Here is an 8,158-nt window from a genome sequence, read left to right as displayed (position 1 = left end):
AAAAACTAAATAAATACATTTAAAATAAATTAAAAAAAAAAACACTAGCAATAAATCAAAATGCAATCCTATAAAATGTTGAAGTAACTCACAAGAAGGCAGGAAAAGAGAAATAAAGGAATAAGAGATGGAGGAAACAAACAGAAAACATAATAAAATGGCAGACTTAAATTCTAACATAATGCAGAGAAACTGGATCACTCATATTTTGCTTCTGGGAATGTAAAATGGTACAATCACTCTGGAAAACAGTTTGGCAATTTTTTATAAAACTAAGCATGCAATTACCATAGGACCCAACAATCACACCCTTGTGCATTTAATTCAGATAAATGAAAGATCATATTCACACAAACACTTGTACGCTAATGTACACGGCAGCTTTAATCATAATAGCTAAAAACTGGAAACAACTCAAATGTTCTTCAGTGAATGAATGCCCAAACAAGTGGTGGTACATCCATACCATGAAATAGTAATCAGGAATAAAAAGGAACAAATTATCAACACATAAAACAACTTGAGTGAATCTTTAGGGAATTATGGGGGCGGGCGGAGAGGCGATCTCATAGATTACATAACCTGTGATTGCATTTAAATAACATTTTTGAAGTGACAAAATTATAGAGATAGAGAACAGATTAGTGGTTGTCAGAGGTTAGGAACAGGGCCAATGAGCAGGAGGTAGGTGGGTGTAGTAACAAAAAGGGCAACACAAGAGACCCTGTGGTGATGAAACTATTCTGTATCTTAACTGTGGTGGTGAATACACACACCTACGTGTGTGATAAAACTACATAGACCTACATACACACACATAAATAAGTGTAAAACTGGTGAAATATGAATAATATCTGTCGACTGTATCGACATCAATTTTCCAGTTGTTATATCACATTATAGTTTTTCAAGATATTATTCTTGGGGAAAACTCAATGAAGGGTAGACAGGATCTCTCTCCATTACTTCTTACAACTGCATGTAAATATAGAATTTATCTCAAAATAAAAAATTTATTAAAAAAGCACTGGGTGAAAGTTGTGGGGAAGTGGGTTTTTCACATAGTCTCAAAATATCACTTTACAAAGTATTTATTAACCTCAAAGTGAAACGCCAAACAGGAGAAATTTTGTGGGTACCATTTTTTTGTGTGATCTAACTTAGTCACCAATAATGGGACAAATAGACTCTCCTGCTGTGACACACAGGAAGTACACATCACCTAAGTAAGAGTATTCTTGCCAGAAATATTTAACCTGAACTTAATCAAGAGAGTGAACCATTAGACAAATCCAAACACTGAGACACTTATAAGACAACTGCCCCGAACTAAATACAAATGCTAACATCACACAAGGGGGATAAAAGACAAGGGAACTAGTATAATTAATTTTTTTTAAAAAATGTAAAGATTTTGTGAAAAAAAAAGAAAGTAACTGAAGAGAATCAATTCTCAGAATGGATATAGTCACAGATGGATGTCTTATTCCACTAGCATGGCAGCATGAATAATTGTGGACCAAATTCCCTTCTTCTGCAAACATAGATACTTAGATTTTTAAAAAACCAGAAAATTTTAAATAGGTTAAATTGTTAAGAATGAAGGAATAAAGGAAGGTAATACGCAGATATCAGAGCAGAAAGGAAACAACTATCAGAATAGTGGACACATCAATCAGTAATACAGAATTCCAAAGTGATACAGAATTTAGACACATGCATTAATGACTAGACACTGGAAATTTCATATGTTCAGGGACAGGTAACTTGGCTGGAGGCCCATGAAAAGAAGGTAACTAGAGCTGAGACCTCTGCATAAAAGAGAACCCTAAAAGAATTGACTCCTCAGTATAAGAAGGACTAGGAAGTAGTCCTTCTTGGAAGCAGCAAGAGAGCCTATCTGTTCCTGGGGCTCTGGACTGAAGCAAAAAATATTCTTTAAATTAAATCTCTAAACCAACACACACACACACAGTTTGAATTTACATCACCTGTGTGGTGCAAGAATCTCAAGCCAACAAATCAATGAAAAGGCTGATCCTATGGATGTTAGCTAGGCTTAATGTAGTGATCATTTCATAATATATAGAGATATCAAATCATTATGCTTTATAACTGAAACTAATATAATGTTATATGTCAATTATAACTCAGTAATTTTTTTAAAGCTAATCTTAGACCAGAAAAACCTTGAAATGTATACAGAGGTAAACACCATATCACTCTACAGTGAAACTTTCAAAACCTGGGGAAAATATGACTACCACAGGGAAAAACAAAACAGGAAAAAACAAAAAGCAAAAATCTGGCTGAAGATGAGCTCATAAACCAAATAACAAACCACAAGAGGAAATAACCCACTTTAAAGTTCTAGAAGAACCAGCAGACCCAGCCACTGGGATGAGTAACACCCGGAAGAGTTTTAGTGAGAGAACAATCTGAACTATAAAATAAGTACAGGTATAATTTTTAGAGAGATAAAATAGGGATAGAATTCATAATAAAAGGATGGAAAAACACAGGTATGAAATTCATCAAATAGCACTTCTAGAAATTAAAAAATGAACCATAGCTCAATGGACAATTTAAACAATAGATAAGACATTGATGAAGAAAGAATTAGCTGGAAAATAGTCCTGAATAATTATCCAAATGTCTCTATAAAATATTTTCTAATTGAACATAATACAGAGATAACAGACATAATATAGAGGTAACGAGAAAGTCCAACATATATCTAATAAGAATTCAAGAGGAAAGAATAAAGAGAATGGAGACAAGATCATGTACAATGAGATATGCTACAAATTTTTAATAATTCAAGAAACACTGGAGTCATCTGATTAAAGAAGCACAAGAAATCCCAAGAAGAAAAAGTAAAAGCAAACTCACACCTGTGCATGCCGTAGTAAAACTGCAGAACACCAAAGACAAAGAGTAATAATCTTAAAAGCCACCAAAAAACAACCTCTGTCACCAAAAATAGAGGCTGGATGACAATATCTCCAAAGTGATGAGAAAAATAATTGTCAACTTAGAATTCTGTCCCCAAATAAACTAATATTCAAGTATTAGGAGGAACTACAGTTTCAAAAAAAATTTAAAAATTAAGAGACTTTTGTGATTTGCACATGCTTATCAAAGAATTACTTCCATAAGAAGGAATGTGAATCCAGAAGGAAGGAGAAGAATGCACTATACAACAATGAGCACAGAAAATGTGGATAAATTTAAATAAGCATTGACTGTAAAAACAATTTTAAAAAAACTAATATAAAAATGACACAGTAAATATAGAAAATGAGGTAGAACTCTATCACAATACGATATTGTAAAATATAGAGCATGATTAGAATTACAACATAATATAAGGGCCTTATAAGACCCTTATAAGGCCCTTATATTACTCAAGAGAAGAACAGATATTTTGATTAATACCATCTAAGACAAAATATGGATGTTAAAAACATAAAAATAGCTACTATAAGAATAGAAATGGGATATGTAACATTCAAATCAATAAATGTAAAAGAGACTAAAGAAACTGTAAGTACAATAAAAGTCGGGAAGAACAATAAAACAAGGAGAGACAGAAAAGGAGCAGGCCTTGGAAATGTCCTCCTATAAGAAATGGCACTACATTTTCAAAAAGATTAAAGCTGGTAAAATGAACATGCATAGAGGAGGTGTTGTTCCATGTTGGCTTCCCTGGGAGAGCTGATTTGGAGATGAAGCTGACTATGCAGTTTTATTAAGGACTGTCTTGCTATTAACATCTGAAAATGGAGAAGGAAGCAAAAATGGACAAAAGAAGATGTGGCTGCGATGCGCTAGAATGATCCAGAGTTAGAGTGATCCTTGAGTTACTGAAGTTGACTGAGAGGGCCAGGCCTTTATACTCCCACAAGGATAGGCCTTTTATGTGAGTTGTCCTGGAAAGGGTGTGATCTTGAACAAAGGAGCTTTCTTCAGCTCAGGCAATCCTTGAAGACTATCTGCTGACAGCCCTCCCTGAAACTGGGGCAAAAAAACTATACCTTGAAGGGGGATTTCACACATCACAGTGTCTTCCATATTACCACAAGGCAACTGTAACACCAGATGCTCGAAGGAACCCATTTACCCTATGATCAACAACATCCCCGTACCTTCTTCAAACTCTACAGCTCAAATTTCCTTGGAAAGAGCAATGACATTTTATGGCATAATAATAAAAGATAAATCCAAATTTCTAAACCCCAAATCTTTATGATTCAAACTACATCATGTACCTCTTGCTCACTAACCAAAATAAGCCAAAAAGATATTAAGAGCAACCTGGGACTCTTTATTCTCTCACAATTTTCAATCTTCGGTTCGTAAACCAAAATGAAAATATCATTTTTGTCTAATATTTTTATCAAACATGGATGCCTACTTGTGCATACCATTATTATTGAATACCTGTTTCTAGACAGGCAAAAGATTCAAGATCAGAAAACCATAAATGATTGCTTTCTTATTCCTTCAATAAAAACCAACTCTATTTAAAAGAAACAAGAATACCCAAGTGGGTACCCTCTAGAGAAATTTAAGGTAATTCATCTTCGCAAAATATGTCAAGTCAGAAATTAACTAAAAAGCAAATCAGCTGAGAAAAAATACAAGTAAACACACTGCAAAATCATTTAGCTCATAATTGTAATAAAGAATGTAGAGAGATGACGGAAATATAGATATATAGCTTTGATGTATCAATTACACCATTGCAAAGATTCCAGTCTTTTAAACAATTTTACTTATTATTATTTTTTTTTTTGTAACTGACATTCTGCTGTTTCAAAAAAAAAGGACTGAAACAGCCAGTAAATATGTTACTAGTCAAGTCCTACAAGTACTGATTTGAAGAGTTGAATAGACCATTGTCATGCTGGAGACACGTGTTGACATTAAGGGGGTTCTCTCTTGGGATTTCAGTAGATAAATGAGGTACCCTCAGAGGAAAGTGTTGCCAAATTTTCTCTTATCTGAAGTGAAATCATTTGCCTTATCTACCTTCTTGTCAGATAAATTCCAGACTCCTCCCTGCTTCTCAGGCCTGAGCAAAAACACTTTGAAGTCCCCAATTGTTTCTGTTTTTATGAAAATTATTGACATAACAACCAGCTTTTAATAAAAAGAAAGAGGGGAAAGTGGGTGATCCACTAAAAATAACAGCGTTTGTATTTTTTTTTTAACTTCATGGCCTTTTATTCTTGCATCCCAGGGCTTTCAAGTAGCTAGAAATCTCTGAATTTAAAAGATGGATGTGATTCAAAGAACAGTTACATCTCATACAGATCTAAGGCACAGAATGCATATAGATTGACCGTCTCTGTTTAGTGACATCATATACATGTAATGTAAACAAAGTAAATGTAATTTTAGGTGAGAGTCTCAAAGTATTTCTTAAAAATTACCCCAGGCTTGTGTGCATATTATATATAATATATACTATACTATATAGTATAAACTATACTATATTATATATTGTATGTATATGATATAAAACAATGTTTTATATCATATACATATAATATATAATATATATATGCCTTTTAAATGAACCACACTGTAATTCAGAGATGTCTCTGTGCTCTCCTCTTTATACTTGTTTTAAAGCTACTGATTACAGTGGGTTTGGATTTTGTTCGAAGTATGGCACATGGAAGAGGTGCGGGTTCTGTGAAAAAGGAAAGGAAGCAAAACAGAAAGATGGAAGGCAGGAAAGAGGTGGGGGTGGGGTTGACCTACACACACGTAACTTAGAAAGGGCCAGGCCCTGAACACACCCCAGACCCCTTCCCAAACATGAGACTGAGATTCTCCCAAAAGTTCCCAGCAGAGCCTTCGCTATGCTGCGGCTTGCGTGCGCCCCATCGGTGCCCCAGCCACCCAGACATACAGGACTGTCCGTCCTGGGGCCACAGCCCTGCAAACTCTTGGGTACTTTAAGCTCCCTCCGGCGCCCGCAGCCCGCAGTCGATCACTGGGCACCAGCGCGCCAATCCATCACCCACTCCTGGGCGAATCCCTCTGCCTTTCTCCATCCTCCCTCCGCTCTCCCTCCTTCCTAGGGACTTACCAAGAGGTCCAAGGGCGGAGGCAGTGGCAAAGAAAGAGCGGGCAAAGAGAAAGGGCCAGTTGGCGGATTTACTACAAGGGGCAATAACAACGCCGTCAAGGAGACTGTCCTTGTGCGGCCCCATTCCCCGCTCACACCCCATCAGACTCACAGCACTTTACACTCTCCATTTCGCCTTGGGGGTGTGATGAAGTAAGAGAAAGGGGGAAGGAAATAAACCCGCAGCCTCCTGGGCATCCCTTACCTCAGGCTACCCTGGCGGAAGTCTCCCTCCTCCTGCCCGAGGCGCCGCTGATGCACCGCTGTAGCCACAGTGCTCTGGGCGCCGGGGCTCCGGCCGCAGCTCCGCCTGGTACAGCTCGTCTGTGCAATGCGAGCGAGCCTTTCCCACTCCCCAGGGCACAAGAACCAGCCCAGGGGACCGTCGCACGCCTATAGCGTACAGCTCAGCCAGCAAGTGGGAGCCCGCAGTCGCCGAGGCGGGGCTGGGAGACCCGGAAAGGGGCGCACGAGCCGGGGGCGGCTGCGGAGCGCGCGCGCGGACGGACCGGCGTCCAGGACCCCGGCCTGGCTATAAAGGCGGCCGCAACGCGCCCCTGAGCTTCTCTTTCCTCCCCTGGTCCCCCAAAGCCCACTCTCTGTATCCCTACTGCACCCCACCCGCCCCCCGCACTTCCCCCCTCCTCCCCCAGCTGGATGGTGGCACTTGGTCTGCCGCGCTGCGCTCTTCAGCCCGGTGCGGGGAATAACAATGTGATCGTATTGCATAGACTAGATGCTGTGTAGTAGGCTGGAACTGCTGAGGCCACCACCTGTCAATTCTAAGGAGCGAGACACACCGTCCCCAGCCGGCTGGCCTCTCTCTGATACCCTACCTCGCTTATTTTCCTCCCCACCTACCTCGTAGACCTCCCGCAGTACTCCACCCGCAAGATACCAAGGGAGTTTTGCAAAATAACCCTCACTTCCAACCAGGAGCTCACAGTATCTCCCTTCTCACCAGAGCTGAAGGAATACGCACAGCCCTGCGTGCCTATCCAAAGCCAGATGCCTAAAATCCTGGTATGAACCCCAAACTCGTCACCCCCCCCATTCCGCCCCCATTCATAATCCCAGAGGCCGTCTGCCACTATGCACCCTCCCCCTGCCGCCCGCGCGCTGCGATTCGCGGTCCCTGGAACGTGTCAGTCACTCGCTATTCATCTGCCATGAACACAGTACTAGAAGCTCCTCAGCCAAGGGTTGCACAAAGGGGGATGGCGGGGCGGGGGCACTCAGAGCTCAAGGCTGGGGAAGGAGAGGGAGTGAGCAGGGCAAATTAGGTGGAAAGGAGCCGGTGTGAGGGTGAGAGCCCGTTGCTCTCCTGTTGCACAAAGGAGCTCCAGAGGGCATAAGTGCAGTGCTATTGAACCAAAAGTCAGATCATCTCTGAGGAGGTGCTCTACCAAGACACCCTGGAAGTGGGTCCCACAACTTAGGAATTTGTATGACTGAGCAACAGGCACCCGGGAGCCCGAATGACTGACTGCTCAGCTTGAAAGAACACAGGTGGGTGGAGGCCTGCTATAGGGGATGAGGGTAGGGGGCAGACAGATTTCCAGTTGTCCAGCCCTCTCAATCAGAGAAAGAAAAAGAAAGCTGGCAAGGAAACAAGAAGATAAAGATGCAGTAACTGCGGATTGAACTACTACAACTAGGTAGAGACCGGAAAGACTTTAACGGGTACAACTGGCCTATTTCTCAATTTATTCCAATAAACATTATGGCATACTCAGTTTACACTAAGCACAATACGCAGTGCCAGATGCTAGGGTACAGAGATGATTAGGACACAGTCCATTCACCCAAGGAGCTCACGGCTTAGTGAGAGAAGCAACTATGAAAGCCCAAAATGGATAAGTATTACACAACAGAAGCACATACCAATTACATTAGTGGGAGTAAATTTCTCTAGTTGAATGGGAAATGGGACAAGGAATTAGATCCCTTCTGAAGTGTGTATTAAAGGACAAATAGAAGCTTGCCAAAGAAGTGGCAATAACCTTTTATTACTCA

At 40.4% G+C, this 8,158-nt stretch overlaps 1 protein-coding gene across 1 annotated transcript in view; it reads right to left on the bottom strand.

Annotated features, from left to right (window-relative positions):
• Positions 1-7,174, bottom strand: part of PDE4B (phosphodiesterase 4B) — a 500,375-nt gene extending 493,201 nt beyond the window's left edge. Inside the window, exon 1 of the mRNA XM_011369584.2 lies at positions 7,004-7,174. The gene's annotated coding sequence lies outside the window, so the exon portion shown is untranslated. The remainder of the gene's footprint in view (positions 1-7,003) is intronic.
• Between the last annotated feature and the right edge of the window lie 984 nt (positions 7,175-8,158).

Source organism: Pteropus vampyrus, unplaced genomic scaffold (genome assembly GCF_000151845.1).
Source record: "Pteropus vampyrus isolate Shadow unplaced genomic scaffold, Pvam_2.0 Scaffold151, whole genome shotgun sequence".
NCBI lineage: Eukaryota > Metazoa > Chordata > Mammalia > Chiroptera > Pteropodidae > Pteropus > Pteropus vampyrus.
Note: the sequence above shows the minus strand (reverse complement) of the source record. Positions and strands in the feature narration are given on the sequence as shown.